The sequence below is a fragment of the Heterocephalus glaber genome, unplaced genomic scaffold (assembly GCF_053883595.1).
Source record: "Heterocephalus glaber isolate CG9 unplaced genomic scaffold, H.glaber_assembly_v1.0 deba00001444, whole genome shotgun sequence".
NCBI classification, from domain to species: Eukaryota; Metazoa; Chordata; class Mammalia; order Rodentia; family Bathyergidae; genus Heterocephalus; species Heterocephalus glaber.
This window is the reverse complement of record NW_028258297.1, coordinates 31,422,025-31,439,161: the sequence shown is the minus strand read 5'-3', so window position 1 is coordinate 31,439,161 and position 17,137 is coordinate 31,422,025.

Genomic DNA, 17,137 nt, shown 5'->3' with positions numbered 1-17,137 from the left:
GAGCTGAAAAGTTCTTTCAGAGCTGTTTGATAACTTTGAAGTCAGTACCAAGATTCTTAGTGCTTTCTCACATGTCATGTTCTTTGAACTTTGATCTAATTTGGAACAGGTAGAAACTAGCAACTTAAATGTGGTGAATTTAATAGAGAATTATGTTTTATAGAAAATTCACCAGAGAGCAGACCCCAAACGCTATGGCCTCCTTTTAAAGTTATCTTTCCTGTAGGAAAGGCTTGAGGCCTGGACTATGGCGGCCACTCCTGCATTTGCTCGGCAGACTTCCTCTGCTCCTCCAGGGTCTGCTTGGGTCTCAGCCTTCTGAGCACTCTCCCTGTCCAGGAGTGACAAAGAGCATGACGATGCCCGGTTCAGGGGTTCAGGGGTCCACCATGCATGGTGTGTCCCCCAGAAAGCCTCTCTGACCACAGGTTTCTCATCTGACAACGGAAGGAAGCAGGCTGGTTGAACTTTAGTTTCCTCCACCGGCCAGGTAGGAGCAGAGAGAACTGGTGTTAGAGATCAGCAGGGCCTGAGGTGATGCTGTACAGACTGGAGGCCGCTTGAATGAGCAGCCCTGGAGAAGACCCCCTAACAGGGAGGTGCAGCAGCTGTAAATGTCACAACTGAACCACACCAAGCCTCACTGAGCAGGTACCAACGACTTCATCCGGAACTGGTGTGGACTTGGAACTGCCCACACCATCTTCACACGCTGACGTGGGTCCTCGCATGTGATGAAGAGCCACCAAGAAGGCGGGGCTGTTATGCATTCGCTAAGTTACATCCTGCACACAGCTCATGTGCTCAGAGGACCAGCTGGGTTTTTTTGGTACTGGGGAACAAACTCAAGACCTTGCACTGCCAAGGTAGGTGACCGCACCACTGAGCTACATCCTCGGCCCATGGATGGGCTTTTAAAAGGTGATTAGAGGGCCAGGGATGTAGCTCAGTGGTTCCAGCACCAGTCTCGAAAATGCAAGGTCCTGAGTTTGATCCCTGGTACCAAAAAACAAAAATAAAAAAGGTGATGAGATCACAAGGACTCTAGCTTCATGATGGATTCGTCCACTGATGAGATCATAATTCTGTGGCATTCCTGGGAGGTGATAGAAGCAGGAAGTGGGCCAGTGTGGGGGTGTGGCTATGAGGGCATGACTTTGGGGGCTACATCTGGGCCCCAAACTCCTTCTTCTCTGCCATCCCTCTTTCCTGGCTACCAAGAAGTGAGCAGTTTCCTCTGTCACACCCTCTGCATGGCTCTGCTTCACCACAGGCCTACAATGGAGCCAGCTGACCATGGACTGAAACCTGCTACACCATGAGCCAAAATAATCTTTCCTCCTCAGAGTTGTTTTTCTCAAGTATACAGGCATAGCCACAAATGGCTGAAAATAGGAGGCTCAGTGCCGGCACTGTCACCTTTGAAGAAGGGCATATCTCCCATCCTTGAAAACTGTGGTGGTTGGTTAGCTAATTGTCAGCTTGAGTGGGACTGCCCCACGGCATTAGTCAGCGTGGTTATGGGCTGGAAGGCCCGCCTAAGGGGGCTTGCTGTCAGGACCCTACAAAAGGAGATTGGAGCGGGGGGAATTCAGCTGATCTTCCTTAGAGGAGCTTTGTTGCAACTAATTCTCCTCGGAGGAGCTTTGGCTGCTTTCTTTCTTTGGGGGCCTTCAGTCCTCATCCTCATCTTTAATGTTTTCCTGGCTTCCAGTGCAGGGCCCCAGCCTTCTGGCACAAACACTTCCACTCCCAGCCTGGCCCTCGGGCCTTTCCAGCACAGATCCTCTGGTCTCCCATGGCGGATCCTTCAGCCTCCTGACACAGACCTGCCCCAGACATTGCCATGGACTCCAGGCCCTCCATGGATCTTTCCAGTCTCCGGCACACAGACAGACATTTTGCATTCTTCTACATCTGACTCTAGTAAGCACTGACTAATACAGAACACTTTATCCTCATCCTTATTCTGTAAGCTCCGTGGGGGCAGGGTTTCTCTGTGCATGCATTCATTGATATAACTCAAGTCCTCAGAACACTGCTGAGTGGACAGTAGCTGCACAGTGAATCTGCACAGTACCCAGGAAAGCATCTCCCTGAATATGCCCGAGGCTGGGCAGAGCCCACATCATAGGGATGGGAGATAGTGCTGGCAGAGACTGCTCCTTCGTGGAGCTCTGTGCCTGCACTGGGTGTCTTCAGTCTGCTCTCCAGGAGACAGAGTTTATTTGCAGAAAACTGACTTGAGAGCAATTCCAAGAACAGCGTTTATGAGGAAAGACAAGAGTGTCACAGGGCTGAGGGGAAGCTGAAGGGACAGCATAGTCACAATGGCCTCAAATGGCCCCGGCAGAGCTTGGAAACCAGACAGCTTTGGAGCGTTGTCTGTGCCGAGGACAGTGGGATGACCTCACCTGACCCACTGGGCTGGGCTGCTCGCTGTGGAGGACGTGGCCTTCGGCCACAGGCCAGCCTGCAGCAGAGGGCACTTCCTACTGCTGCTCTGAGCTGGAGCCATGGCACTGCCGCAGCTGGTGGACTCTGGGCAGTGAATCGCAGCATCCGCCACAGTGGGCTTCTCTGTGGTTGGAGGAGAGGAGATTTTCATTCTGGGCACCACACACCGGGGTGGCTGTTTAGTTCTTTGTCTCAAAACCCAGTTCTGGCTCCGTTAGAGATTGGTGAGTCCAGAGGGAGCTCACACATGGATGGGGGGCTGCAGAAGCAGGCAGGTGCACTGAGGACGGCTCAGGCAGCTTCTGGGCCACTTCTTACACCACCCTTCAAGTAAACGCACTCCATTTCCTGTCGCTCTTGTTGGCCCTTCCTGTTTTCTGCTGAAGATCTTTGTATCGGGATAGAGAATCCAGTTGGCTTTGTTTAGCTTATGTGTCCACCATTTACCCAGCAGAAGAGAAGGAGCGGTCCTGTCACAGGCACACAAGGGGCTGGGGTGCCAGGACACAGGGGAAACGTAAGGAGACACACACACTCCCACACACACACTCAGACCCACAAATGTCCAAAGCAAACTCCAGTAACTAGCTAGACAGATGAATTCCTCTCCCCCTGCAGCTAGAAAAGGTAACGGCAGCAGACTCAGCTCTCACGGCTGCAGAGGAGCAGGAAACAGCTTGGGGAAGGTCAAAGGTCACATCATATTTCCAGGTCAAGGAAGAATACGGCATTTTAAAATCAGCAAGATAAAATTCTAATGATCTAAACATGCTTTCTTCCTAAAGAAAACAAGCAAACAAAACACACAATGCCAGGGCCAGAAGTGCAGTGCAGAGGTAGAACTCACATGCACAAGGCCCTGGGCCCTATCACCTGTACCAGAAAAAGAAAAAAAAAGGCGTATTTTCCAAAGAAAAAAGTAGGAACACTTGTTTTTAAGAACATAAAAAAATTGAAATTAGACCTTCCCTGTAATTTTTCCTACCCTTTTCCCTTTGCCCATGTAGCTGGGTTAGTCTACTGAGGTTGGGACCCAGCAAAGCAATGCGAAGGAGACAGCATTCCTGCTCTTGCTCACAGCTTAGGGACCTCTGAGACTCAGGGAGGAGGGTCTGCAGGGCACTGTGGTGCTGCACATTGGGTCTCAGGAGGCTGTTTCCCGGGGGGGCAGGCACAGAGTTGTCACGTAGTACATTCTGGAGGTGTAGGGGGGAGAGCAAGGGAAACCCCCAGGGATACATTGGCTTTTAGATCACACTGGGGCATGATCATTTCTGACTAGCAACCAGGCAGAGACCTGGAAAGGGGCCCAGAGAATGACAGCCAGAAAGTACTGAGCACTCTCCCTCTGAGTGGAGGAAAGGTAAAGATTTTAGTCCAATGTAGAACAGAACATGTTCTGAGAGCCTACAAATCAGCAATTCATTCAAGAAGAAATTATGGAAAGGCTACCAGTTTTGGTGTGATGACATGGAATAGCAGAAATTGTAATCAAACACTCTCATATTACAGATGAGGACACCAAGGACTAGAAAAGTAATGTAGGATTTTTACTTCTGGCCAAAATATAGAAGCAGGGACTATATTTACCTCTACTTAAATTGAAAGAAAGAAAAAAAGAAAGAGAAGAAAAGAGAAAGAAATGGAGAAAAAAGAAAGAAAGAAAGACAGAAAGGAAGAAGAAAAAATATATGAAACAATTTGACATCAGACAACACAGGACAGTGATCCACCAGACCCGCAAGATAAGGGAAACAAAGTGTGTGCTATGGTTTCCCCAGCTTCCATCATAGAAAGACTTTCTGGGAGGGAAATGTGAGCAGAATCTATAGTCTTGCAGAGCTGAGGGAAGGGCCCTGGGGCCTTCGAGGTGCAGGTACAGTATCAGAAAAGGGAGTTGCACAGACAGGGCGGGCAGCAAAGGTCTGCAGGGCCCCTGAGTGTTCTCCACTGGGCCAAGCAGAGGTGTGCTCAGTGCCTGCCAGTGCCCCTGGAAAGGCGGGGGAAACACCTGTGCTCGCGGGGCTGCTGATGTTCCACTAGTAGTCCCAGTCCCAAGAGAGCAGAAAGTTCCTAACAATGGGCGAGCAGGTAGAGTCTGGAAAGTGGGAAGCGGGGACTGGGGGTAGCTCAGCGGCGTGCTCAACATGTGTGAGATCCCAGGTTCCACACCCAGCTCTGCAAAAGAAAGCCAAATGACTACAGTAAGTACTAGCTCTGGTGTTAATTCTACCACCTGTGTTATTTTGGGATCTCTATTGCTTTGCCTTTCTTCTCTTACGGGTGTTTTAATGGCTATAATTTTTTTTTTGGTACTGGGGATCAAACTTAGGACCTCGGTGCACCGCCACTGAGGTACATCCCCAGCTGGCTGATGATTTTTTATTTGACTATGAATTTTACCTTGTTGACTACTGGATATTAGTTCATGGCACAAAGCACAGTCTATCTTAGTACATGTTTTGAGTGTACGGTACTTGTGGATTTGTCTATTTCTCCCTGCTGTTCACTTGATCTTTGCTTCATGTATTTTTAGGTTTTGTTAGTGGATGCGTAAGTGTTCAGGATTGCTATGTCTTCTTGGATAATTGATGTCTTCGTCATTATTAAATGCCCTGGTAATATTCTTTGCTCAGAAATCTACTTGCTTTGGTAATAATATAGCTGCTCCAGCTTCCTTTATGCAGTTATAGCCTAGGGTGTCAATACTCCTCTGTCAGTGATCGCCAGAACAAAGAGACAAACAAGTCACAGAAGACTTGAAAATACTATCAAATAATGACATGCTTGAAATTTACAGAACACTCTTCCCTGCAACAATAGAATGCACATTCTTTTCAAGTGTGCTCAGAACATGTGCTGGGACAGAGTGTATCCTGTGCTAACAAAGTAAGCCCATGTGCATGCATGTGCACGTGTGTGTGCATGTGTGTATGTGTGTGTGAGTGTATATTACTGGCAGTTGAACCTCGGCAGGGCCTCAGACATATGAGGTAAGTACTCTACCAAAGAGTTAACCTGAGCCCATAAAATAAATCTTAATAAATGTAGAAGGATTCAAATTATGCTAAGTATATTCTCTGACTACACAGAATTTAATTAGAAATCCAGAAGTCAATCCACTCCTAGGTGATCAGTTGATTATTGACAATATCAAGGCAATTTAATGGAGAAAATAAACTTTTAGTGAATGGGTCCTCTGGAGATCTTGGTTATCTGTGTGTAAACAAAAAGTAAAGAAAGAAAGAAAGCAAAGAACTTTGACAATTGCACTTCACATCATATATAAAATTAACTTAAAACATAAAAGCTAAAGTTATAAAGCTTCTACTGGTCTTGTGTCTAGCAGAGAATTCTTAAATATGACACACACAAAAGCAGAGAAAACCATAGCGAGGGACAAGCACAGGCATCTCCCGTCCCTCTGGTGGGAGGAGGCCTCCTGGCCCAGCGACCCTCAGCGATGCCAGGCCGCTCCTGATCGTGACTCCAGGCCTGCTTCCTTTTCCTGTAGAAGCCTCTCATTGCTCTCTCCATATTTCCCCATGAACATCTTCACTACTGCACTTTATTTTCTTTTTATTATAAGGTATTTGCAACACAAAAGTTTAAAGGATACCCACAAACCACCACCTGGCTTCGCATCTCAGTTTTTAAAACCATCTTTGAGGCAGCTGTTTTTATCCCAGCAGGCAGAGCTCACGGTGATGGGAGCATAACTTACAGGTGTTTTATCAGCTCAAGCTCCAGCTTGGAGGTCAGCAGGGATTCAGCCAGAGTGGGGGTATGGAGAGGGTGCAAGGCTCTGTGTCCCTCTGCAGGGACACCTGCTCCTCCTCTCCTGGATGACCGCCCAGACTCAGGGCCAGGAGAGTGAGGGCCCCTTTAGGACCCCAGGGGCCAGCACTCCCTGAATTCTGCACCCTGGCACCTGGCTTGCTTTGAGGGGAGGGCTGTGTGTGGCTGAGGTGAACCTGCAGGTGAAAGAGTCCAGATCTCCGCTGCTCCTCCCCCCTCCCTGTGGCCGGTTTGAACTAAGCCCTGCCTCTTCCTCCCAGCCTCTCCTCCAGCCATGCACCTCCACCAGCTGCCCCAGGGTGGCGCTTCCCTGAACTGAGTGGTCGGGTGTCACCGGCCCCACACACTGTCCTGCTGAAGGTCGCTCTACTGTCTTCCTGGAGTGTCAGCCACCTGGCCTTTCCTAGAAACCATCCTGCCTCTTCCCTGGCATTGCATGCTGCCATTCATGTCAAAACCTTGCCTTACACCTTCTGCAGCAAGGACTCCAAGTTCAGAGAATTTCCAGTAAGTTGGGACTGGCCTGATCTTGTCCTTGGGTGTCGATGATGACATGGGGGACTTGGGAAAGCTGTAAGAGGAAGCCACGTGTTAAAAGCTAAGCCTCTGTGGCTAGGAGTCTCTGTTTTCCAGCCACTGTGGGGCAGTGGGACTGCCTCTCTCTAGAAGTCAAAACAAAACTTAGGAACTGAGTGCAGGCCTTTCTGTCCTGTACTTCCCAAGGCCCATGGCTTCACTTGTAACCAAAGTTCTCTGCAGATACCAGAGCCCAGCCCGCACTCTGGGCCATTCCACTGCCCAGACAGAGGGAGGACAGATGCCTTTCCCTTATCGATGCCAAGGACATGAGCTGGGATAGCAGAGTCTGCAGCAGGCAGGGTCCCCTTGTGGTCATTCCATCCGTTCCCCGGCCTCGGCTGAGTTTTCACCTGCTCCTCTGGAGAGACGATGCTCACACACTGCTCCGGTGACCGGTAGCTCCAGGAGGGGACAGCCGGGAGTGCACCTTCCCGAGATCTGCTCTGGATGTCATGCGCTTTAACACAAGACCTCTGTCTCTTGTCTTATTCCTGTGTAGAAGGAAGCAAGAAAGGCAAGGCACTGCAGGAAGACCAGAGAAAGGAATGGACATCCAACGCCGAGACAACCGCTTCCAAGGCTGAGCACCCATTTCTGTATGGAACCCTTCTGTCTCAGTGTGGTCCACGGACCAGGAGCAATAGTGTCTCCTGGGAACTCGGCAGACATCCAGTTTCAGGTCCCACCCCAGACCCAGGGCAACAAATCCCACAGTTTTGCCGAGATTGCCAGGAGATGCATTTGTACATTAAAGTGTGATGTACATTGGGCTAGGGCTTATCCTCCATTCCTCACTGTGAGCTCTGGGGCAGGGGCCTCGGACCAGAGCAGGACCGTGAAGGGAAGCAGAAGAGACAACACAGGGCTCAGCCTCAGACTCAACCCAGCCAGCCTGGCCTGGAAGGGGGTGTGAGCGTGGCTCCATAGCATTGGCTCGAACCCACCCGACTGCCCCCCAGGATCCCTTCCCATGTACTCAGCATGACCATCCCAGCTGCATCAGCCTGCATAGCTCCACCTGCGAGCCGCCTCTGACCTCGAGAGAGGGAACTTCATTTTGTTGGGCGGCGATGTTTTATCTTCAAGTGTGCATGGTTCACTTGGATTGCTGTTTTTGTTTTCTAACAAGGGGCTGGTTTTGTGCCTTTGAATGACATTCTTGTGGCCCCCATTACCCCAGGCTCCTTTGATTCGAGCCCTCTGTTTGTGAGCATCAGGGTTCTGCCACCAGGACCTGGTGAGGCATATTTAAAGCTGTTTAAATTGACAGACCGGGCAAACAGGATTAACTCCATGGGCCCAGAAGAGGAGGTGGGGTGCAGGGGCGGTGCAGAATGGCTTACATGGATGAACAGGAGGACAGCCGGCTGGGCTGGGAAGGGGCCTGTCGCCCAAGCTGGCCAAGAATTCTCGATCTGGGAGGTAGGCAGAGAGTCTGCAATCTGCTGGTGATTGGATTAGACATGGTGTGAAATTCAGTGCAGGGCTACATGGCTGGGCTGGGGCCCAGGCTGCTGCGGAGCCCGGCTGCGGAGGCCCTGCTGAGGACCTCGCGTGGGGATGCCTGTCCGGGCCCAGCAGGCCTTGGAGACAGCACTAGATCACACCCCTGGAGGCTCCTCCACAGCTCCGCCCTGACGTCTTCCCACCCCCTGAGCCCTGGGAGTTCTCTCAGGGAAAGCAGCGGCTGCCCAGCCCTATTCACAGGGCTCCCTGCCCTTGGCCTCTCAGCCGTGGCCTGGGCTGGGGAGCAGTGAGAAGCCCTCTTCCCAGTCTCCAGGCTCCCAACAGCCCCTCCTGATGTCTCTCTTGGCCTTTTCCTTTCTCTGTCCCCTTGTCCCTCTCCCCTTACACAATCTGGATCCAGCAGGATCCTGCTCCATCTGCATTTGCTCAAGAGACCAAATCAACTGGGTTTCCCACTTTTTGGGAGATTTGAAGGTTCTGATTAACATCCTGGAGGATTTGAAACTCCTTGCAGAACCGTAACGAGGCCCTGGGGTGGGGAGCAGTGGTTGGGGTGCCTCTTGCTGAGAAGTTGACAGTGGCTAAGCCTCGCTGGCAGAGGCACGAGCAGAAGGCTCAAGTCTAACAAGGGGAGGGGCAACGATGGGAGAAAGACTAAGGACTGGAAAGGGACACTGATGGGACTCTAAGACCCACCGGATAACGAACAGCACTCTGCTAGAAGCACCAGCCTTCACTGCTGCTGGTGGCAGAGACTGAAGGTCATCTGAAGGACACCTGGGTCCCTGACCACCCAACTTGCATTGACCTCCTTCTGAGTCTTGTCCATCACAGGCAAATTATAAACATGAACATACACACCATCTCGACCGCCTATAGGAATCTGTGGCTCTAATTCCAGCCCCATGGGTACCACGCAAGCACCATGTTGGTTGAGTTTTGCTTCTTTCCTGTCAGTTTTCTGGTTATGAATCAGGAGGGTGAGCAATCGCCTCCACTTTATTTGCTTGGAGAAATCACCAGTCTCCTGATAAAGGCAAGAACTCCAAAGTCCGTCCCGTTACAGGACTGCAGCAGTTCAGAGCTCGGAAAGATCAGAGAAACAATCTCCACTCCTTTGCAGGAAATGGACTTGCGAAGTCCTGGTCCCGGTGCCCTTTACAGTGTGCAGTCACTCCACCTGGGTCCCACAAGAAGGCAAAGCTGCCCAGAGAGCGCAAGACTCACCTGCCTGACCAGGGCTCTTTCCTCTTCTGGCTCCACAGACACCTGAGCAAGGCTTCCAACACTCAGGAGCCAGGAAAGCACCTGCTGGAGGCCCCTCTCCCCTCCTTGCCCTGAGTGCAAACCTAGGTGAAGGAGAGCACAGCCTGACCTTGCCCAGCTGCAGAGGCAGCTGCCCCCTGTACCTCTCGGTGTGGGCTTCCAGCGCCAACTGCTGCCTTCTCCCTGGATTGTCTGTGTTAGCAGATGCATTTCACTTCACGTGTCCTTCAGGTCCACTTTCATTGTCCACCTAGCTTCTGTGCCAATGAGAATCCCAAGTCTGGGTTCCCTAGGAGAGGATGTTTGGACTGACTGAACTTTGCTGTGGATGAGGAGATGGAGAAAGGCCACATGAAACTGCCACTTCTGGTATAGCAGCAGGTGACCAATGTGGGCACACAGGCCCCCACCCAGAGTCCCAAGCTAGCCCCTGAGGTGCCCTCCTCTGCTGCTACAGCCTGCAGTAAACATGCTCAGGGCTTCCCCCATCTTTGCATGGCCATTGGGAAGAGTGGTTTTCCAGTGGAAAAAAAAAAACACTTCAAGCACCCATGCATGAAGAAAACCTCTAAAACGGAGCCACCCACCCCGCCCGGAAGCCAGAAGGAGCATAGAAAGCCTAAGCTCTCGATGCTACCAGGAAGCCCAAAGTGGCCACCCAGAGAGGACCCGCGGAAGGGCATCAGGCACATGCTTAAAATCTTCCTGAATGTCTCAGCCCGACCAAGTTAGCAGCAGAATGTAGGCAAACGAATGACCTAGACAATAACTGCTCATGTCAGAAAAGCCATCTAGCTGAGTTCTGCGCAAGTTCCTAGCCCCCACAGAATTGTGAAAAATCATAAATTATTGCTGCTTTAGGCCACTAAGTTTGGGGTAGATTATTACTGAGCAACAGGTCCATCAAAGCCCTGTCTTCTGTGAGTACAAACGCAGCCCCAAACCAGCAGGGATCATCACCTCTAGGACCATCTTCTTTAGCGCTTGCCCAGGGGTCAGGCTGAGGTCGGCCTGCAGCAAAATAAAACACACAGGGACCAGCACACCACGGTGGTCACAGCTTCTTCAAAGAGCCAGTCTCTCACCTGGCCATGTGCCACACAGGCTACAAACCACTGGCGCAACTGCCGTGGACCTGGAGTCCAGGATGACAGAGAATGGAGGGGGCGAGGCCGCGAGGAAGCTACAGCACAGCTTCAGAAAGTGCGAGTGGGTCTATTACACTTCTTTTAATCTCACGGCCAATCTTAGGGATTCTTTTATTCTCTGGAATGGAAAATGAGCCCCTCCTCATTCCTGTCTGTCCCTCACTGCTGGGGCTCATGTGCTCATCTAAGGGCTATGCAGCTCCAGTTCCCTGCAGCTTGCTCCAAGCTGCACGTCGGGGCTCCTGTCTCTATCCATCACCCTAGGAAGTCCTGTCAGTCCCATCAGGGAAGTGGAGCAAAGCTGTCCTGGCCAGGTCAGCTGCAAGCTGAACAGAGGCCCAGTATTCTGCCCAAGGCCCGAGAGGCCCAACCTCATTCTCCTGTCACAAGGACACCTGCAGAGGTCCCGGTATGCATGAGACCCCCAAGAGCCAGTCCCTGAGCGTGGCTGTGGCATGTGTCCAACAGTAAACCCTCAGCGATTCAGGACCACTTTGCTTTTCTGGTGCTTGGGGTGGAGCACAGGGCCTCATGCGTGCTGAGGTCGTGCTGTACTGCTGAACTATACCTCAGCCCACTATCTTGGAGTATTGGGTACTAAACAGGGCTAAGGCTGGGAAGAAAGAAGGGTAAAAAGATTTCCCTAATACTTCTCCAGAGGACTTATTCTAAACAAACCTCGTCTCCATCCATAAGACACAGGCTAAATAAACCACAGTATTATCACACAACGGAATATTAATAGCTATAAAAACAAATAAGGAAGTTTTAAAAGTAAATTGATACAGTAAGTCCTGCAATGCGTACTGTTATATGGGGTACAGGTTCAAGTGGTATATGCGGCGTGCTTGCTTCCTTTTGTCTGGAGAGAAGGCCAACGATAATGCAGTTTACATGGGCTTGTATCTGCACACACACTGGAGGACAACCCAGGAAATGATAACAGTGGTTTCTCTCTTCCTAGGAAAGAGGCTGGAGGAGAAGAGGGGAGAGAGATGAGCTGGTGGGGTGAAACTCACTTGAAACTTTCTTATTGTTTGGATTTCGAACCATGTGAATTGCATTACCTAGTCCAAAAAAAGGTCACAGGGGGAGGGAAGGTACACATACTTTGCCTAATTTGATTACGGAATAGCCAAATGAGAGACACCAGGATCAGAAGCTTTGGACGGAATCATGCTTATTTAAATTGCCTGGAATGACTCCAGAATGAACAAAGCTTGAAAATAACACGCAGGGCCCCGGATGAAAGGGAGGTCTCAGAGCCCCTGCAAGACCCCCACAGCCAGGAAGGGGCCCAGAGACAAGAGGTGGGAGAAGCAGCGTCCAGACCTGCAGGGCTTTGGGACCTAGAGTGCACCAGAGAGAGAGTGGGAGCGGGTTTCCCGTCAGACCTGGAATCTCCTTCTCTGACGCGCGAATCTCGGTGGCCTTCCAGATTGAACACGACTGGGCCCAGGTGTCCCCCCGGGAGGAGGGGCGCCGCACAGTGTCTGGCACCCTGGCCAGGGTACAGAGGACGGAAGCTGTGTCTGTGGGTCAGGGCCGGGACTTGGCACTGAAGCTGGTGTGGGACCCTGATGTCGCCCACCGCGCTTCTGTCCCCTCTAGATGCCCGGGCTGCCTTCCTCTTTGGATGAGCGCAGCGCACACCGCACTCCATGAGCTGATGAACGAACAGCGCTCGAAAAGTAGGAAATGCACCTACTGTCGGCAGTGGTAGCCAGGGGCGAAGCCACTGCCAGTAGAGGGCAGTGACGCCCTTGCCGATTAAGGACAGTGCGCGTGATTTTTAAAGTCACCTTGTTATCAAGTCATAAAAGAGCACGCACGCGCGGGCACTCGCACTTCTGTTCCTTCCCTTCCAGGCTCCTCCTGTAGTTCCGATCAGAACAGGACCCCGCCTTGGGCCTATCCCAGATTTCCGTGAGGCGCAGCCGAGGTCGGAGTCCTACGGCAAACCCACAGTGTGCTGGAAGGAGCTTGAATTCTACACCAGTCCTTCCTAGTGACACTCGGAGATAGTGGGGATTGTTTTCTGGGAGGAACACACTGCCTCCCTCCCTCTCCCTCTCAGGCCTGGGACCCCTCTTGTCTCCCGGCAGGCACCACATCTAATCACGGGCACGGGGGGCAGCCTTGCCAAAACCTGGGAGCTTTCTGGATGGGGGAGCAGCCAGAGACAAGCCCCGTGCTGGTGCCCACGGCCCCACTCAGATAGCAGGGTACGGAGAAGCAGCTGTCGAGCGCTGTGCTCTCGGGAGGGCAAACTGCGGCCGGAATTAGGTGTCTCGACTCCGGCCCGGGCGCGCCTGCGCTGCCGCCCTGCACCCCGCACTGTCTCAGCCCCTGACCATGCTGTCTCTCCCGCATCACTGTCCCCGAAATCTTCTATACCCAGCAGTAGACTGGTGTTTTGTGGGCTTTGGGGAAGTCCTTCACCCCGAGTTTTCCTGGACTTCACTGATTTCATACAGTAAGTAAGATAATTGGGTCCGCTAATTGGCCGCTTCTAAGCCTGACACTGAGCACCTCTGCGGGCTGGGAATCAACACGTGACAAACAGCAGTGCCAGCAAGCAGGACCCACAGGACAAACCCAGTCCCAGGAAGTCAAGGGCATCACCGTTGGACCAGGGCAGGCTGCAGTCCCACATACTCACACCGCAGTGAAATAATGCGGGACACACAATGCTTCCAGGCCGGGCACCTCACCTCACAGAAGCCAACGAGGTTGGGATGAAGGCCGATGCGGCCACTGCCCGGCCCCTGCAGCTCACTGGCTTCACAGCCAGTGCTCCTGGACCGGGCTCTCTCCTGTGGAAATAAACAAGATTCCCCACTTCACGGCGATGCAGGAAGTTCAGTCTGAGCACTGGAAAGGGCCTGGCTGGCAGGGCCCATAGGCCCCACAGTCTCTCCTGAGCCCTGGGCTGCAGGGAGCTCTCTGGCTGAGAGCTCACCCCATGGCAGAGCAGAAGGAAGAAGGGAAGAGGAGGTGGGCACCATCTTGCCTTTCAGAGGTGCAGGTGAGGGGCTGCATGGCTGGTAGGGCTCATTTTACTCCAACACTGCAAATAACAACGACCTACGTGGGCTAAGCCTGGGAGAAATGGGGCAGAGACTACAGGACAGGCTGCCCACCCTGCCCAAAGATGGAAAGGACCCCCCTCTCTCTGGGCCCGGAGAAGACTGGCTTCACCCACCGCAATCTCAGGGCCCACGCTCACCCACAGGATCGCTGCTGGAGGCGTGAACTTCTGGGTGAGGGGAAGCCCCGGAGCGGCAGATGCAGCCCACAGAAGCAAAGGAAGGGCAGGGTTTGCTGGCTGGGGCAATTCCCGGCCTGAAGATGTTTTGGAAACATGAATCAAAGTTGGGCTATACTACTCCTCCCAGGTAAGAAATTCTGAAAATATTACATGGTTATGCCTTGTTGGGTTCCATTGCCTGGATAAGCATTTGCACATGCATGTTATCACCCTCAATCCCCACCAACCTGGGCTACATCAAAGCAGGAAGTATCATTGCTCTTTTATAAGTGGGAAAACAGAGGCCAAGGAACAGAAGTAACTGGGCCAAAGGTTTTGCCATTAGTTCCTCTCTGGGCAGAAACTCACAGCAGGACTCCTGGCTCCAGAGGACCCCGCTTCCTTCTAGGATAAGAAGTGTTGGCAGGGGAAGGGCCAGGCTGCCTCTGGGCCCCTCAGCCTGCCCTGTGTGGGCTCCAGCCCTGGGCACAGACAGAGACTCACAGTCAGCCCAGTGCCCCGTGACGTCAGGAGGGGCGTGGCCTCTCTCCACTGCAGCATGTCAAGGGGAGTGGGGTACAGGGGGCACAGAGGACATGCAGGGAAATCATCTGACTGGGAGCCCCTGGGTTTAGGGTCTCCTGAAGAGTGGTCTCAGCTGTAGCTTGAGGCAAGCTGCTTCTCCCTGAGCCTCAGGTTCACGCCATGAGGGGCAAGGGGCTACAGTTAATGGGGGGATCCCTCGGTGTTGGGGGTAAATATCCGTCATGCTCGTGTGCACAGGCACACAATGTGTAACCAGTTCGTCAACGTCAGAGCCAGTTAATTCATTAAGGTGCTGTGGAACACCCACTATCTAGAAACCAAATGTCTGTGTTGGTACATCCATGTCATGTGCCCCAAGAAGAAGGCTGGACATTCAGGATGGGCATCAGCGATCTGGGCTTGTAGGAGACACATAATCCACACATTAATGCCAGCTGTGAGTAAAAGCTAACAGAGCATGCCCAGCAATGAGTGTGCCAGAGCAAATATCTAATAGCATGAGGAAGCTCGGTGTGATCAAAGGCTCCACAGACTGCTTCACCTGCCAAATTTCCCAAGAACGTCTGGGTTTCCCCTTAAGACACAACCTGAGTGTGGCAGTGTCACCTGGACTCCCCTTATCCATGTGGCAAGATGACCAGGGACAAGAGGTGCTTTGAGGGTGAATTCTGAGGCCTGCCAGGGTAGGCATCTCCCCACCCACCTCTGCCTGGTGCCACAGGGGAACGAGACACTTCCTTCTACTTTCCAGTTGCAGAGAGCTCCCCAATCCCATCGTGAGGCCGGGCTTGGCCTGGAGTGGGAGCTAGGAAGCTGGGCCAGCTTCCTGGGACTCAGAGGAACCCGTGCCCACCCACACGGGCTGTCAGATGAGGGGCTAGGGCGAGCCCTGGAATCCTGAGCTCCACACTGCGCTTTTCGCTTGACAGGTGTTTGTTTCCTGCAGTGTTTGTTTAATGGTAGAAGTATTTCAGTGGAAGCCGGAGACCCAGCTTCTCTGGAGCTCACCTGTTGCTTCAGAATGTATGTGTTTGTTCCTGGGGCCCCATCTCAGCATAGTGTTCCTGGTGTGTTCACATCACCGTCTCCACGGCAACTGGCTGTGCTACGACAAATAGTAGACTGTGCCGCGAGGTAGAAAGCTAGTGGCCTGGACGGGAGCATGGCCCAAACGAACTTCCTGTTTCCAGACCAAGGTCTACAAGAACAGTAAAATGCTCCCCACTCTCCATACATATTCTCCTGCAGATGACCAAGGCCTCATAAATTGTGGTCTTGGTTTGTCCTCTCATTATGCTTGCGAAGGGAGGCACGAGCATGTCTGTTTTCCTTACTGATCACCTCTCCGGCCTACCCTTCTGCCTCCGATGTATTCATAAACTAAAGACAATAAAAAGCCCAAGCTGCCTTTGGCATGGTCGCTGCTGTGTGTGCAGCCTAACTATTTAAGGGTGTGTCCTGTCCTGGTGATAGCAAATCACTGTGGACATACGCTGTGCTACCATCGGGGAGAGACATGAGAGGAACTAGAATGATGGAAGCCATCCCCACCAGTCCACGCATCGACTCACCAGCAGCCCCAGAGAGCAGGATCCCTCCTGGCTTTGGCGCCGGTATCCCCAACAGCCCACCCCGGGTTCCTGCACTCCCCAGGCTGCCTCGACATGAGCGTCTGCCTTTACCTGCTCCCCAGGTCCCCAAGCCTAGAGCCACCTCCTGCCTGGGACACACTTGGGGGCCAGGGAAGCAGAGCTGTAGTGCTCAGAGGAAGTGGACACGAAGGGCTCCAACCTCAAGGCCTCAGGGAACTGAGCTACACGAGAGGCACCATGACTCACACCTGTCCGTCCTGCTAGACCGGACACCTAGCTTGGCTTCATCCTTTCCATTCAGGCCACCAAACATCTCCGAGCACTGGCGCGTCATACAGCATGCAGCTAACATCCCCATTCCTGGGAAGAGCGGTGGTCATCCAGCTGCAGGGAGGAGGTGGGTGCCTGCACACGTGCTGCCCAAATTTCCCTCCTGCAGGGCCCCGGGGTCACCACAGAGCTCCCCAAAGCACCGGCCGGCCTCCCTCCCAATCTGTTCTCCTCGCTCTGCCCTGTACCCAGCTAGGCACCACTCTTTCCTTCCCGACGCACCCTTCGAAGCTGCTTGAGCTCAGAGTTTCCGCCTCATCACCACTGCGCCCTCTGCCTTGGATGTCACAGCACGTAAGAAACACAAGGAAGCCATGTCTGTAGAGCAATGGGCTGCATGATGCATCTTCTGAACAACTTCCCCCTGTCCTCCCTTTCCTCCTTCATCGCCTCTGTCTTACCCTGACCTGCTGCGCTGGAAGGTGCTACCTCATACCGAGCTGACCATTTTCACAATAGGAGCCTCTCTCCCTCGCCTTCCCAGTCCTGGGGAGATGTGAAGACTGATGCTACCTTGTGGACAGCAACTTTCCCAAAGACAGTCTTCTACTTTTCAATGAACAAAAACAGCAATCTCTTTTTTGAGCTCTTTGCCTGGATGTGCATCTCGGGAGTAGAGCACTTGCTTCTCATGAGCAAGGCTCTGGGGTCAGTACCCAGCACTAACAAGAAACAAAGGTGTCTGTCTTTTGGCTCCAAGCAAG